The following is an 18,304-nucleotide window of genomic DNA, read 5'->3' on the forward strand; positions in this document are numbered from 1 at the left end:
TCAAATGGTTCGGAAATGTCCAACGAATGAAAAACAGTAGACTCCCGAAACAAGTAATTGCATTGTCACCTACAGGAATACAGAAGAGAGAAATACCTAAGAGAACATGGATGAAAAGAATAAGAAACTCAATGAGCTCCAAATCCAAAGAACTTAGAGAAGATCAATGGAACAGCCGAATTGAATGAAAAATGGGATCGGATAACGTCGAAAGACGTTCTAAACGGATTATGCATATCATATTATACATGATAATACATATAATGAAAAAGTTTATACAAGTAACACGTATTATAAGAATTTGAGTAGCATCATGAGCAAGATCGATAAAATTAAATTACATTTATAAATATAGAATTGTGTAATGTTTCTTTAGAGGGTGTTTTGAAATAAAAATTATAATAACAATTTTGTCAAAAGTCTAAATAATCTTTGTCCATTCATAAGCACTAATTCATTTTTGTACCTGTAATAACATTATTGATAATCGTACCGACAGGGTTCCTTTACCTGCTGGCTGGCCGCGGGCTGGATATCGACAACAAGGACAGAATGACGGCCGAAAGAGTTAGCAAAACTTTGAGATTTTTAAAAAAGTTTAAACAAAACCATAGGCGTAACCAGGGGGGGGTTTCGGGGGTTGTAACCCCCCCCCATTGGGATGTACTTTGAGCTCTATACGCTTAACACCATAGCCCTCAGAGACCTTCCAGTAGTTGTAACCCCCCCCTTTCAGGTAGTTGTAACCCCCCCCCTTAGGATCATCCTGGTTACGCCTATGAACAAAACAGCTGCTTTGTGTTACCCTTTATGTTAAAAACAAAAACAGATTCGGAAAGTGGGAAAAATTCTCTAGTGCCGTATTTAAATTTAAATTTTTTTACGTTAATTTTAAGCAAAAAAGTTAAAAAAAAACATATTGTTTAAACAATTTAATAATTGATAAGCAAATAGTGCACTAGAACTTTTTAATATCTTTCATATAAAAAAAGAATTATCTCAATATCTGCCATAGTTTTTGCGTTATTTTGTTTAAACTTTTACATTGGAATTTAGCTATGCTCAGAATCGTGAGGAACAGCCTTAAGCGTTGATTGATTATACACACTTATGTATCATTCAATGGTGTTTCATGGTAGCTAATATATTTTTATGTTTCACAGTAAAAATTAGTATCTATGTATTAGTAAAAATGTAGCATATAAAAAAAACAAAAAAATGGTATATTAAAAGTCCATAAACCCAGTAAAAACCAGTAAAGTGAAATAACCTAAAAACGGAGCAATTTTCGTGAAACTGTTATTAAAATTTTTTAAAGTGTTTATAAAATGCTTTATTTTTATTTTTTATAAAAGTTTCTAGCATCGAAACTAAGCAAGTTACGCTCAAAATAAAGTTGGCCCAAAACAAAATCGTGAAAATCTCCCCCTATTTAGCACCCTAAATAAATTAATTGGGACCGCTTTAGTATTTACTTTATACGTATGTGTATTGTTTATACGATCTGTAAGTTTGACCGGTTCGAAGTGCTTATTTAAAAAAAAATTGGTTTTGTAGTAAAAAAATTTTTTTTCTAAAAATTTTGGAAAATGCTCTTTTTTCAAAATAACTTAAAAGTAATAGCGATATGAAAAATCTCAAAGAGTAAACAAATGTAGGTGTTGCTTTTATAAATATGCTAGTTTCATTTTGTTTTTCTGATAGACAAAAATTGGTTAAGATATGGCTGTTCAAAGTTTACATACACTCGTGATTAGTGACTCGTTCAAGCACTTTCAACTATAACCCTTTCAAAAATATGCACTTTAAACAGGCGAAACTTACAGAGTATATAAAAAAATACGTAAGTTAAGTAATTTCTGTGTACAGCGGTAACGATTAATTTCATTTGGGGTGGTAAATAGGGGGAGATTTTCATGATTTTTTTTACCAAAAAAAAAAGGAGAAAACTTTATTTTTAGCGTAATTCGCTTAGTTTTGATGCTATAAATTTTTGTAAATAATAAAAATAAAGCTTTTTTTAAACACTTTTAAAAAGTTTTAATGGATTTTTCCCGAAAAGTGCTTCATTTTTCGGTTATTTCACATTGAAATATTAGATTTAGAATTTGACGAATAAGAACGTATTTTTCATGAGCTAAAACTTTGTTTTTGCTGAGTATATTCGATAAAGTACTTACTTTATGAGTTATTGGGTCTATTGAATAAAAAGAAGTATTTGCTCTTACTTCCTCGTATTTAAGTATTTACTTAATAGTAATTAAATAAAGCATTATAAAAATGACTTTATTCAATTACTATTAAGTGAATACTTAAATATTTGTAAGTAAAAGCAAATACGTCTTTTTATTAAATAGACCCACTGGCGAAAAACCGCCTAAAAACGTATTTTGAAAAATACAATTTCAGCTTTGAAGTGGAGAGTAAGTAGAGCCTAAATCCAAATTTTCATGCAATTTTGAGTTGACCCTGAAAATTAGACGGTATCGCCGTATTTGCGACTGGGGGGATTGGCTCTATTTCCCCTGTAGATCCGCCACTGATATTAAATAGAAAATATATAAAAAAAATTGTTATCAATTATAAAGAAAAAATTATTCATTGTTCATAGAAAGTTCTGCATGAACTAAAACCTATAACGTAACCATAGATCAATATTCTTTAGATATTATGAGTAGGTATACTTAAATATAATATATTTTTGAAAATACCACAAATTATTATTTAAAAAAGTGATTAAAACTAGATACCACGTTTAAATATGGAATTACATCCTTACATACATTACAAACCAAGATTAGATATGCTACAAAAATATTAAACTAACTGGAAAGTTAACAAATAAATGAAAACAGATACAATGTTCAGAAGAGATTTGGTACAAATAGTTTTCCTCCTAAAGTTGTTTACGATCAACAGCAAAAATAGTACAGAACATTAAAAACTTAATTCACTTGGGAAACACGTATTGCTACCGAAAATACTGCCGTGTTTCTTTCTTAAAGTAATATAAAGAAAATTTGGAAAATAGTTATTTTCAGTGTTTTTATTTCAAAATTCATACGAAATTGGACAATTATACATTCAAAATTTTTCGTTTTTGGTTTATAATAAATAATAAAGTGAATTTTAAAACCTTGTAGAATGTAGTTATCGTCTATTTAGTCCTTTGACTCACGGTAAAATATTGTTCCGGATTTTAAACGACCGCTTTGATTCACATGAAATTTGACACACACATAGCTAACATGTCAAAGAAAAAAAGAGATATTGTGCCGATGTGTGATTTTCCCCTGGGGGCGAAAACCCCCACCCCTTCTCGGGGTGAAAAAACATACATTCAAAATAAGCCCAGAATTGGATAAACTGACTAATTCTAAACAACTTTTGTTCTATAAAGTTTTTTCACTAATTCAACACTATTCGAGTTATTTGCGAGTGAATATGTTCAATTTCCTACAAAAAACACGTTTTTAAAAGGTTTTTCGCTAATACATAACTCAAAAAGTAAGTATTTTATCGAAAAAAAAAACTCCTAGCAAAAATATAGCTAAAAGGTTGAAAAAAACTGTGTATATATGAAGTCTGAAATGAGCACTTTTCGGGGAAAACTCATTACAATTTGTTAAAAGTGTTTAAAAAAAATCTTTATATTTTTGTATTTTAAAAAAGTTACAAGTAAAAAACGTCACAAGTAAGTTACGCTCAAAATAATGATGACCCCTTTTATTTTTTGGTAAAAAAAAATCGTAAAAATCACCCCCTAATTAGCGTCCTAAATGAAATGTATTAACCATTACTGCTTCACAAGTTACCTACTTGACTTACTGCTGTATTGCTTATACTTATTGTTATTGTATTGCTACTATGTATTGTATGTTCTGCAAGTTTTATCGGTTCAAAATGCGTATTTTTGAAAAGGCTGTAGTTAAAAGGACTTGAAGGAGTAATTATTAATCACGACTGTATGCAAATTTTGAACAGCCATATCTTAACCAATTTTTGTCTTAGAGAAAAACAAAACAATCCAAAATATACAAAAAGCAAAACCTACATTTTTACATAATTTTAAAGTTATTTTCGAAAAAAAGGAACTTTTTTCAATATTAAAAAAATTTACTTTGAATCCAATTTTTTCAAAAATGAGCACTTTGAACTTATGAAACTTACATATATAAAAAATATGCCTAACTAAAATTATTTGTGAAGCGGTAATTATTAAGTTTATTTGGGATGCTAATGAGGGGCTGATTTTTACGATTTTTTGCCAAAAAAAAGGGACCAACTTTATTTTCAGCGTAACTTAAGTACTTTCTTTTATCACTTTAAAAAATGTTGTAATGAGTTTTCCCCGAAAATTTTCATTTTTTGGTTATTTCACGTTGAAATATTCAATTTGAAATTTGAAAAATAAGAACCTACTTTGCATTAGCCACTACTCTGCTTTTACTGGGTCTACAGACTTCATACATACACCTTTTTTTTCTCTTTTTTATGAGCTATAATTTTGCTAAGAATCTTTTTTCGATAAAAACTTACTTTTTGAGTTATTTGCGAAAAATCGTTTAAAAATATGTTTTTTTTTTGTTGAAAAATGAACATAAGTATTCATTGGCATATAAAAGTAGTGACCAGTGGCGTACCGATAGATCAGCGGGCCCGTCCGCCCAATAAAAACACACATTGTATAGGTATCAAAATTTTTTAATAAACATTAAATATACCTACCTAAATCATCATATATCATAATATATTTATAAAAACTCAAGCTAATTTATACCCATTTACTCACGGTTTTTGATGTAAATTTTAAAGAACCGCTAACATTTCAAACAAAAAAAGGACTTCATTAAGTTGGAGGGTCCGAGAAGTTAGCCACATTAGATTTTCATAGAACGTTGAATTGAAGTTTGACAGTGTTGCCATGTGATTATAATGTATATAATGTATAATATATTGCAGGCTTCAAATATACAGAGAAAGCTTCAAAAACTACATTTTTACATTATTCGATGAATTTGGATATTTTTTAATTCATGTAAAACACGAACGAATAAATATTTGTTGTTTGTTTTGATATTCATTGCAGTTAATTACTAGAATTTTTTTGTGGCAATTGCCCTGATAGATTCCTGGAGAGATTTGGCAATAGAGTCAGAACGTTTAAATTTGCGTTTGTCAGATTGCATAGATGTTCCGCAGATATACATTTTATGACTTTCTTTTTATTATATTATAAATATTTCTTTTTATTATTTTATTATTTGGATTGAATGTACTTGAATACTGAAATGTCCTTAGTTACTGAAAAGTGTTCACTTCGTCAGTACGCTATTTTTTTGTTTATTTTGTATTTTTTTAAATATTAAAATGCCTACAACTATTGTAGCAGGTGAAAGACTTATAGAGTCCTTTTACCCATATAAATAGCTGTAACTTCCATTTTAGAGAAATTATTTTTCCTAATAGTACTGTAGACTTGTATATCTGTATTTTCAGTTGCATATATTCTGGAGCCTGTTATTATCACAGCTTTTTAATATTTCTGTGGACTTGTTTGTATATCTGTGTTTTCAGTTGCATATATTCTGGAGTCTGTTATTATTTACATTATATTATATTTAATATTTCTGTCTTTAATCAATGTTAAGTAAAATATTAAAGCAGCAGAATTTTACTTTTTTACACTTTTTAACTTTATTATTGATACTAAAATCTTGTTATGTCGACATAATTAGAGAAATTTAAAAAATGTCCTCGTTATTTTATCTACATAGTTAATGTTTTCCATGTTAATAAATAAATTAATAAAAATATATCACATGCTCTTGTCCGATTTATTTTAAGAACACATGGCAACACTGTCACGCCTTCATTTCCTTATATCTGTAGCTAACTTCTCGGACTCTCCAATTTAATGTTGCCCCAAAAAAAATTGATATTGTGCCAATGTGTACTTTTGTCCTGGGGGTGAGTTTCACGCCTTCTCGGGGGTGAAAAACATACGTTCAAGATAATTCCGGAATTGGATAAACTGACTAATTCTAAGCAACTTTAGTTCTATAAAGTTTTTTCACGAAGTCAATACTTTTCTAGTTATTTGTGAGTGAATATGTTCATTTTTCAACAAAAAAAAAACACGTTTTGAGACGGTTTTTCGTAAATATCTCAAAAAGAAAGTATTTTATCGAAATAATATTCCTAATAAAAATATAGTTTATAAAAAAGTGAAAAAAATGGTGTATATAAGAAGCCTGTAGACCCAATAGGAGCAAAGTTGTAGGTAATGAAAGTAGGTTCTTATTCGTCAAATTTCAAATCGAATATAATAACCAAAAAATGAAGCACTTTTCGGGAAAACCCATGGCAACATCTTTATAAAGTTTTTAAAAAAGCTTTATTGTTGTTTTATTTTTTAGTTTCTAGCATCAATATTAACTATGTAACGCTCATAAACTTGAACCCTTTTTTGGTAAAAAATCGTAAAAATCACACCCTAATTAGCATCCTAAATGAAATTAATCGTTACCGCTTCACAAGTTACCTACTTGACTTATGTAGGTATTGTTTATATGATCTGTTTAGTTTTAAAGGTTCAAAGTGCCAATTTTTGAAAATATTGCTTTTAAACTAAAGAAATTTTGTTTTAATTTTGAAAAAAAAAATTTTTAAAAATAACTTCAAAATTATTTGTGATATGTACCAAAAATCTCAACTAGTAAAAAAACATAGGTTTTGCTATTGTGAACATTTTGGACTTTTTGTTTACCTGAAAACAAAAATTGGTTAGATAAGATAATATGTCTTTTCAAAATTTGCATACACTCGTGATTAGTGACTCGTTTAAGCCCATTTAACTACAGCTTTTTCAAAAATAAGCACTTTGAACCAACGAATCTTACATATTTTATAAACAATAAAAATACCTTGGATGACGGTGGGGTTGATATCTTTTTTTTATCAAACGACGGGATTGTCTTAAAAAGAAGTTAGTGTCTATATTTATCCTTATTATCCGTACCACTATTGTGTATATTTAGAATTTAATTTCAGTTATTAAGAATTACCTAAAAGTACAGGCTGAAAGATGAGGGTGTTATAAACACGAGTATTGAGCATCGAGTATCGAGCCTATTGTATTGGGATTATTTTTATGACCCACCGTATAAAACTTGCATTGAATATCTGTTTCCGATTTTATGCAACTTTGTAGTTTACCTACAACTTATTCATGGATCGTGCTAATATAAAAAAATACAAGTGTTTGAGTTAGCACCTGTAGGCAGGCACTGGCGGTTAGTTTATAAGTGTTGAAACAGGGCCTCGGTAAGCAGGTAAAACGAGCAAGGAACCTTACAAAAGCGTTCCCTGTGTTTCTTAATAAATTTTGTTTTTAAATGTTTTTATGAATAGGTATTCTTCGTTTTTATTTAAAAGTACCAACACAAAAATTAAAATTTATTAAACAGTTACATTTCCTAGTGTGTAGTTTAAAATGTTTCCATCAAATTAGAAACAATAGAAGCAAAAAAGCGCGTTAAAGCGGGCCCCTGCGGGGCCCGGGCCCTGGTTGCGCGTAACCCGCGGAACCATGCTCAGTACCAGGGCCGCGTTTAGGTCAATTGCCGCCCTAGGCAATTCTCTAGTAGCCGCCCTTCAAAAATGTACCATTTTTGCGAAAAAAAAAATGCAAGCAGAATTTTTTCTTTAGGGAGCGTTTAAGTATTACGTAACGCGATTTTTGAAGATTTTTGCCCACACCCCCCCCCCCCTCCCCCAACCTGCGTTACGTAATACTTGAACGGTCCCTTAAATAAGAAATGTATTGTTTGGAAATGTATTAAAAATATTCTTTATTTTACATCAAGCGTAATTAATGTTACATATTACTATTATAAAAAGACGCCATGCATTTATTTTGACAATATTACTATATGACATGACAGTTCTTACAAAGGACAGAAACTTGTCACTTACTGCTGCCAACACAACATTTCAAAGGTTTGTTCCCACATGTTGTTCTGAAGCTATTTTCTTGTGGCATTTTTATAATCAAGTATATTCAAATGGGAAATAAGCCACAATTTTACCTAAAAATGATTTTATTAACGTTTCGACGCCCAAGTCGGGTGTCGTTGTCAAAATACAAAATAATACTAAATAAACAAAAATGTTGTTGCTTAGTAAAAAATTCTTCTAATAATTTATTTAATCTGACTCATTTATATCGGCAATTCAAACGAAGTAAAAAGATAGTATCACGAGGTTTTTCCTGGTTTTCCCTCGTGATTTACTATGGAATCTCTAACGCGAGAATTTCAGTGCCACCGTTGCATTTGGTTGTCTTTTTAAAGACAGATCACATGCTATGATTTTTTGTGGCGGATATTCTTGAGTTGGGATTGATTTCATGTAATCGAATGAACTATCTTTTAGTAAAGTCGTCCCAGGAACGCAACTCATCAATATTGGCAATATCATTTTAAAGTCGTCTACTTTAAAATGTATAATACGTGTCTGAATTGCCGATATAAATGAGTCAGATTAAATAAATTATTAGAAGAATTTTTTACTAAGCAACAACATTTTTGTTTATTTAGTATTATTTTGTATTTTAACAACGACACCCGACTTGGGCGTCGAAACGTTAATAAAATCATTTTTAGGTAAAATTGTGGCTTATTTCCCATTTGAATATACTTGATTTGTTCCCACAGTTCAGTGTACTCTAACACCCTTCCTCAAACCTGTAAAATGCTTGGTGGTGAAATAAAAATATCGTTTGCTAACAAGAAGTGTTTCAGGAATTCAATTCGGACTTTGCGGTGTGTTTTAGTTAAACGATAAAGTACATTCGGTCTAATTACTGGACTGCGTACTCTCAATAGCTTTGGTATTAATTACTGGACTACACATGTTTAAACCTTTTGTTTTGTTGAAAACTCGGAAGTGATTTAGGGCCAATTTGTTTCAAGGTTATATTTAATAGAGTGTCTGCAGAAACTAAAGTCTTGGATGTATTTTATTCAAATTTGGACATACCAGCAACTTGGCAAGTATTTTCCAATTTTACTGCATGCAAAACCATTTGTATAATTTTCACTCTACGCAAAATAGAGACTTATAGAGACCTTCATGAACATTTGATGTCTACAAATAATTTCGAGTAATCGAAATATTCCTCCTCACTTTTTTTAACACCCCCTGTATATACATATTATAATCATTTTATTTTGATACAGTAAAATCCAATATTATCACCGAACATAAAATACAGGAAATTAAATATCCACTAGGAAGAATTTCCTGTAGCTGGCTGTATACCATTAATTACAAGTAAAATTTAATAAAAAATTTTGGTCTTGGTAAAAGGTATATTATTTTAAAAAGCCCTATAGGGCTACAAACATCGAACAGAACGTTTTCGCTCTAAAAAGAGCATCATCAGTGTTGCAAGAACATGGTGAGCCAACCAAAAAATACGAAGGTCAAAGCCTTTCAAAAATGGACTAACCTTTGACCCACTTACAACGTGTGGGAGTCATATGTTATCCTAGGGCCATATCCTTAGGGATTATATCCATCCTTTGGAATTTGCTATGTTAGCATTTTGATGTGACTTTAGTCCATTTTTGAAAGGCTTTGACCTTCGTATTTTTTGGTTGGCTCACCATGTTCTTGCAACACTGATGATGCTCTTTTTAGAGCGAAAACGTTCTGTTCGATGTTTGTAGCCCTATAGGGCTTTTTAAAATAATATACCTTTTACCAAGACCAAAATTTTTTATTAAATTTTACCAGGAAATTAACTATTTTTACTTTTCAAGCAATCGGAATTAAATATTAACGCCCCACTGTTTGAGGTCCACTGATCATATCTTAATTACATATCGGCAGTCATAGGGTAAAAGGACTTAAGGCTACGGCTCCACGGGCGAGAAATTGACGCTAGCAGTAGCAGTAAAATGAACTTAAGGTTCCGCGGAACGGAATGGGAATAGCCAAACTGAACCGACTACGCACAAGTCCTGTAGTCGGTACAGTTCGGCTATTCCCATTCCGTTCCGCGGAACCTTAAGTTCATTTTACTGCTACTGCTAGCGTCAATTTCTCGCCCGTGGAGCCGTAGCCTTAGTATAAATATGGGATAGGAATGTGTTGCGATAACAGTAGCCGTTATTTTTTAACTGTTATTTCACTGAAGCTGTTTCACACTGTTACATCATTTTCATAATAACTGAAATATTCAGGTATAGTCCGTTCGCTAAACTCAGACACAAACTAGCTAGTGATTTTTGTACCTAACTTTGCCAATTTAGTAAAATTGGCAAAAAATAATTACTAAATAGTTAATAATTACTAAACAGTTAGTAATTTTGCCAAATTTGGCAAAATTGGCCAAACAAAAAATACGTACTAAAATAACTAGCCAGTTGTGTCTGAGTTTAGCGAACCTACTATAGCTGACTACTTTTTTAGTTATTGTAGCCCTATAGGAAGAAAACCTACCCGTGTCCTGTCTAGAGTTCACCTCCGTTTTTTAATTATTAACAATTTAATTTTTATATAATTTCTACATAGATTACATAAATATGCAATTTTATTATAAATGTATTAATTAATAAAGGGTTTACTTTGTTTAAACATTCCTTAAAAAAATTATTGTTTTCCAAATATCTACACTCACCGGCAGAGAAAACGGGCACCCCAAAAAATGGGTCATTTTTAATGTCTTGTATTTCCTAAACCTGATGTCCGATTTAAGTAATTTTTTTAATATGCTATAGCCTTATTCTTTATCAATATCGCTGTAATAATATTGTTGCTAGATAGGTACATTGTCATTGTATACAGGGTGTACGAATCAAACTGTTTTTTTTTTCTCAAACTTTGGAACACCCTGTGGAATGTTCTAGCTTTTATAAAATACTAAAATTAAAACCCAACTATAGCCACAGATTTTCTTAACATTCTGTTTTTTTATTCATTCGCTTATGTTGGATAATAAAAAAGTTAGGCACTTTAACAGCTACCCCTGTTTTTCGTCAATACAGGGTGTTTTTCAATAAGTACGGCAAGCTTTAAGGGGTAATTCTGCATGATAAAATAATGACAGTTTGCTTTATAAACTTATGCCCGCAAATACTTCGTTTCTGAGATAGGAGGTGTTGAAATTGTTCTTACAAACTGACGATTTATTTATTGCTCTAAAACGGTTTGTGATATGCAAATGAAATTTGGTAGATTTTAAGAGCTAGTTATTGCGCATTTTTTGGCATACAATTGAGAATTTTATATTCACCATTGGCGTGCATACGGGATATATCTAAAATATTTATACCCGTATGCACGCCAATGGTGAATATTAAAATTCTTGTATGCCAAAAAATGCGCAATAACTAGCTCTTAAAATCTACCAAATTTAATTTGCATGTCACAAACCGTTTTAGAGAAATAAATAAATCGTCAGTTTGTAAGAACAATTTCAACACCCCCTATCTCGGAAACGAAGCATTTGCGGGCATACGTTTATAAAGCAAACTGTCATTATTTTATCATGCAGAATTACCCCTTAAAGTTTGCCGTACTTATTTAAAAACACCCTGTATTAACGAAAAACAGGGGTAGTTGTTAAAGTGCTTAACTTTTTTATTATCCAACATAAGCGAATGAATCAAAAAACAGAATGTTAAGAAAACCTGAGGCTATAGTTTGGTTATAATTTCAGTATTTTATAAAAGCTAGAAAATTCCACAGGGTGTTCCAAAATTTGAGAAAAAAAACACAGTTTGATTCGTACACCCTGTATACAATGACAATGTACCTGTCTAGCAACAGTATTATTACAGCGATATTGATAAAGAATAAGGCTATAACATATTAAAAAAATTACTTAAATCGGACATCAGGTTTAGGAAATACAAGACATTAAAAATGACCCATTTTTTGGGGTGCCTGTTTTCTCTGCCGGTGAGTGTATTTTCTTAATCATATCATTAATGATCATAGAAAAAGTTAAAGTATATTTTAATAAATAAATTATTTTTATTAAATAATAATTTATTGAACACAATTTATTAAATTTATTCATTAAAATATACCTTAACTTTTTCTATGATTAATAATGATAGTATCATTACCAAAAATGGATTTTTGAGAAAAGATTATTTTTTCAAAAATTGTTTAAAGACTGTTTATTAATTAATATTTGTCGAGACAAATTGCATATTTGTAATGTACACAAAAGTACATACAAATTGAAAGAAGAAATATCAAAATCCATTGAGTAGATCCCAAGATATAGAAAATGGTAGTAGTTTCAAGTTGCTTTTTTAGTTTTTGAACTCGTGCATTTTTCGGCTCCCGCCAGGTAGCTGACAACTGTTTTAATTGTTGACCTATAGGATGAAAACCTACATGTTTCCTGTCTAAAGTTCGCGTTCGTTTTTTAATTATTAACAATTTAGTGCAATCAACGCAGAAGCTCCCCCTTCACTTACTACGACTAGTCATCATTTGAACTACATTTTTAAAAATTCGAGTAAAATATCATCTTTCCGAATACCTATCTAAGAAGATGTTTTCTACGGACAAAATTTTTAATGTTATTGTAAATGTTTATAAATTAATATTTTTTACTACATTAGATAATTTTTTATCTTTTCTTAATACATTTTGATAGTATCACTTTTCTACTTTCATTTGGCATACGCATCTTCATTATTTTCTATCATTTGTTATTGCAAAACAAAGGTCTCTGGGATAAACAAACAGAATACCTAACTTTTAAACTAATTAATGGATCGGTCTCAAGTTTTGGGAGTTTGTTATGTACCCCCATACCCCACTTTGAGTAAAGTGAAACACTACAGTTCTAAATTAGTTTTAGTAAAAGTTATTAATAAATAACGATTTTCAGTTATTTTGCAGTGTACGAAGCAACAAATTAACTTTTTGACTTTCAAAATCGTCATTTTGAAGGTTTTTCAATGTTCTAAAAAAATAAATTTTGTAATTTTACATCAACTATTTAGCTTTTTAATTGAGTGCAAAAAATGAAAAAAATCGCGTTGATTGCACTAAATTGTTAATAATTAAAAAACACGAACTCTAGGCAGGAAACATGTAGGTTTTCATCCTATAGGTCTAGTCAACAATAACTAAAAAGTCAGCTACCTTGATATTTCATTGTCCCGAACATGGTCTATTTCTTCCGTATTTCCCTGGCTGGAGTATTATATCAGTGCGACGACACGAATGTAATGTTATGTACTTGTAATAATACAGTAGTTTGAAAATCCCAACTCTAACTCGATTTCCTACTTAATCTTTAGTTTCTGCAAATGTGCAATATTGCTGTGTTCAGTCAATCATCGTCTTTGCCGAGCTTTTGGCGGCCCATTAATCACTAAATTTATGACTTCCGTTTTTTTGGATGAATAGTGTTAGGTTTAAGATAACATAATGCTATGTTTGTTTTATTTTTGATATGAATGCAATTTCTGTTATTTAAAAACGAATGCCCACTTTTATTTCATTGGTGGATGAATGATGAATATACATATTTATTTGGTATTCGATTTTAATTTTTAAATACAAATATTTTTTTGTACAGTATTTTTGCCGCCCCAGGGGCGTCATTTGATAGGGTTAGGGGAGGCAGTTGCCCCCCCCCCCCTGAAACTGAAAATGAATGAAATTTACAAAAAATACTTTCAGTTTTTTTATCATTACATCATATATAATGTATTGTATGACGCCCCTGTGCCGCCCTCTCACAATTTGCCGCCCTAGGCAGCTGCCTATATTGCCTAATGGATAAAGCAGCCCTGCTCAGTACGCCACTGGTAGTGACTATTAGTGAAAAAACTATAGAACAAAAGTTGCTTAGAATTAAGCACCTAGTCATTTTATCTATTTCCGGACCTATTTTGAACGTATGTTTTTCACCCTCGAGAAGGGATGACTTTCAAATAAAAGCAACATCTAGGTGCGCGCCACTGACGTATTCTGCCGTGTTTGTTTTTAAATTAAAAATATTTAAAAAATAGTGTTTTTCTTCCGAAATTCATAATTTAACAATTAAATATTCAAAATCTTTTGTTTTTGGTTTATAATAAATATTAATAAAAATAATAAAATGAATTTTAAAACCTTGGAGAATGTACTTATCGTCTATTTACATAAGAAAAAATAAAGTGTTACCAAAGTATGTTTGTTACCTGCTTATTTTAGATATAATCTGAGATTCCTAAGGATTCCTTCTGTATTTTATTACTTCAAGATTAACAATGTTGATAGGTAGTAGGCATGAACGATTCACTTTTACTTTTTCTTATTTACGTTATCGTAAATTAATTGTGATCAATTAATAAAGACGTTGTGAAAGCCTTTCAAAACCATTAACCAGAACAATAGCATTCTGCAAAGCAGTATCTGTACCAGCACATAGAATATAATTCCCCTTAGAGACAGCGAAATATACAAATTTAGACTTGCAAATTGTTGGAGCATCAAATATTATTAACTGAATAAATTAGGTAAATACCCATAGATATGTTTATGAACATAATAACAACTTACCTTGTAAAATTAACAGGTAGAAAATTGCAGACTAACCAAACTTAACGATATTTCACTCACAAACTACGACTATTCTTCGTATATTGTGTAACAACAATTGATTTTCCAAATACACAGTCACATTCTTCACTTAATTTCAATATTTACTAAAAATATTTCAAACAAATGAAATCATAACAAAATCGCACCTGACGTTTCTACGAAGACAGGAGAAACTAGAGCTGTGTAGTTCGTGAACGAACTAGTTCAAAAGATCGACTCTCATAACTGAACTAAAAGATTCAATCACAAATATTAAAAAGATCGAATCATATCGAACTAAACGTACTGACTGCAACTGCAACACACAAACACAACGCAACGGACAGAGCGAGAGAGGCAACGATGGAACGATGTCGATATTTTCGATTGTCGATCTCGATCTTTCAACGATTTCAATCCATCTCGCCAACCGCAAGCAAACGTTTGTCGAGGTAGAGCTGGATCGAAGTAAATTAATATTTAAACATTATTTAAAGAAAAAGCGACATAATTTAACCCCACGAGGAAGAGTGAGATGCAAATTCGGTTTACTGTTACTGAGTTTGATTATTTGATTTGATATTTGATGGTTTTAGTTTAAGTTACGACTTTACGGTTACGACCTACTAGCGAAATAGAAGTAAGGTTGCGTTAAGTAAGGGTTCTTTTTCTTTTTCATTTTATGAAAATGAGATACGATGGAGGGTTAAAGAAAGAGATGCTGAATAATGTCCCATACTTTTCCATTAAATTTTTTAATAACCGTTATTTTATAAAACCGTTATATTATATTGAAAGATTTATTTCGAGGAAAAACTGAAAACGTGAAAACCCAGACTTTTAGTAAACCGTAACAAAACAAATACAATTTTATAGGTTACTTTTTATTTTTTTATATTTACAAAAATATTTAATGTCATTTGTCAAAATAAACGATTCCTGATTGATCTACTTTGAACTAATTTATATTTGATTCTCCCATCTTAAAGTATGTCGTATGAATCATCAGTGAACTAAATGAACTAAACGAACTACTCTTTTGTACTATTCATTTTAATGACCGAGATCGAAAGATCGAAATCCACGTAGTGAACTAAACTTCCCAGCTCTAGGAGAAACTACTTTTAAGTATCTAATGCGACGTTGCCATGGTTAGTGCGTGAACGGTTGAGTTTCTACGAAAATTACCATTCTCGAAAACTATAATTTCTTGTGAAATCGATGAAAGCACTGTTATTATTTTAATGTTAAGGTAGATATATAATAATCAATTATTTGCACCAATTTCAGATAGAATCGTCTGCAGTTGTTTAAGAAAAAATACGGTATGTAGGTATACGGGTATTCTGGAAAAGGATTAAATTACACCAATTTTGAGTAAAAATAAAGGAGTTCGTTATATTATAAATTTAATTTTACAATAATTGACATTAATATCCCATAAATATATGTGAATAAATTGGTTTCTTTCTTAATGGATTTCTTTATACATAAACCATAAGGAGCATAGCATGGGCCGCATATGGAGGAGCTCTATCAGACCTTCAAGAGCAACATGCAACATGCGAAATTATTTGAAAAAGAAGCCGTTCGATCTAGGTGTGCTTCCAGTCATGAATTACGGCGCCGAAACATTATCTTTAACCCAGGCCACAGCAACCAAACTTAGAGTGGCCCAAAGAAGAATAGAATGGTCACTACTTGGACTGACTCTCAGAGACAGGGCCTAGATTCCGTGCACTGTAGATATCTACATGTCGCTTTCTATCGATATTTGAATATCAAAATATATGAATTTTTAGCTTTAATTGAATTGTTTTCTAGTTTTGCTCTAGTTTATCAATTAGAGTATAACCTAGCAAAACTAGAAAATAATTCAATTAAAGCTAAAAATTCAAATATTTTGATATTCAAATATCGATAGAAAGCGACATGTAGATATCTACAGTGCACGAAATCTAGGCCCAGGATTAGAAACGAGGAACTCAGAAGGACAGACATCACAGATGTCATAGAGCGAGTAGCATGGTTGAAGTGGAATTGGGCGGGCCATGTAGCCAGAATGAAGGACGGGAGGTGGATCCAAAAAATTACAGTGTGGAGATCACGAGCAGACAGAAAAATTAGAGGTAGACCACCTACACGATTGACAGACGATGTCAAAAGGATTGTTGGGAATTGGTTGCAGGAAGCCCAAGACCAAAAATAACTGGAAGAAAAAACTGGGAGGCTTATGTTCAACTTTGGATGCAGAAGGCTGCATGATGATAATGAAACCGTAAACCCAAGTCAGTTTAAATAGTTCCATTCTTTATCTAGTTTAAAACCTTTCATGGCTATGAGGATCTTGCTCAGTTAAGCCACTATATTCCTCGTCCTCCCACATTTCCCCTTTATCAAAATTTGCCTTGTATAATGAATTGTAGTATAACTTTCTATTTACCTTTTTCTGTTTAAGAGCCCGTTCACATAAGAGGCGCTTAACGCGCGTTTTGATAACGCGCGATCACAACTGCATTCGTTTTACTTGAGACCGTTCACATGCTAATGTTTTAGGTTATGCACGTTTTAGGTCCTTACAACTGCATACATTTTAGAGCCCGTTCACCCGTAACGCGCGATTTAGGTCATTAAAACGCGCGTTAGCATGTGAATGGTCCCAAGTAAAATGTATGTAGTTGTAATCGCGCGTTATTAAAACGCGCGTTAAGCGCCTGTCATGTGAACGGGCTCTTATGATCTAGACCAGGATCTGAGTTAGACCATGTTATCTCTTGTTATCCTTTAGGAATAGATGTAATAAAAACTGGCAGACTACGATACTGCAGTTCATACTAAAAGGAAGGCTATAAGGACAGAGTTGAAGTAGCATACATTCGGTCTAAGTGTTACCGTTTTGGCATTATTTGACTTTTTTGGAAAAAGTAAGCCAATTTGGACGCTTGGTAAATTCAAAATATAACAAGCCACAGATGAGAGTACTCAGAAGAATCTCAGGGAAAAAACCTACTGGATAGGGAGAGGCGAGAACGTAAGAACAATAAGAAGGATATGTAATGTAGAAGTCATAAAGACATGGGTAATAAAACGGAAAGAAAAATGGAACGAACACGACTAGTAAGAATAGCACGAGACAAATCACCAACTGGTCGAAGTGTTATAAGACCAAAGGAGAGATAGTCTGATAATCTAAACAATGCAAGAGGGTAATATCGAAGAAGAAACAGGGTCTTAGTAGACGATAAATATCCTGGATGAAAAACGTTGAGATTGCACCGTGTTGAACACTTTTAACAAAAGTAAATAGGGAGAATTTTACAATGTATAGGCCTGGGTACCGGGTATCAAAAAAAGTTTATTAATAGCAAGCTGAAAATTTGTTAATAGCTTAACGGTGTCTAGTCGGACAAACTTTGATGTACGGGAACACTGGAACAGGGGAAGTTTTAATTGTGAAACAGGTTACAGGTTTCGAACGTCAGACTACGAAAACGTCCCATGTATTTTGTCGGACAGAACTTCCAATTGATTTGTTATCCTTTCATTAAACTCTCATGCAGAAATCAGACTGCTATTTATCAACAACATAATTTCTGTCATTTGAGATGTTTTAGGTGTCGGACTTATTAAAATGACCAACATATTTGTCGGATAAACATTTTTTCATACATTATACAAAGTTTGCTATTGAATAAACGTA

General features: G+C 31.6%; 1 protein-coding gene across 2 annotated transcripts in view; it reads right to left on the reverse strand.

Annotated features, from left to right (window-relative positions):
* Nucleotides 1-14,833, reverse strand: part of LOC126889381 (rab11 family-interacting protein 4) — a 330,965-nt gene extending 316,132 nt beyond the window's left edge. For both annotated transcript variants that reach the window (XM_050657640.1, XM_050657639.1), the window contains exon 1: nucleotides 14,584-14,833. The gene's annotated coding sequence lies outside the window, so the exon portion shown is untranslated. The remainder of the gene's footprint in view (nucleotides 1-14,583) is intronic.
* Nucleotides 14,834-18,304: the final 3,471 nt, after the last annotated feature.

Source organism: Diabrotica virgifera, chromosome 8, assembly GCF_917563875.1.
Source record: "Diabrotica virgifera virgifera chromosome 8, PGI_DIABVI_V3a".
Classification (NCBI taxonomy): Eukaryota; Metazoa; Arthropoda; class Insecta; order Coleoptera; family Chrysomelidae; genus Diabrotica; species Diabrotica virgifera.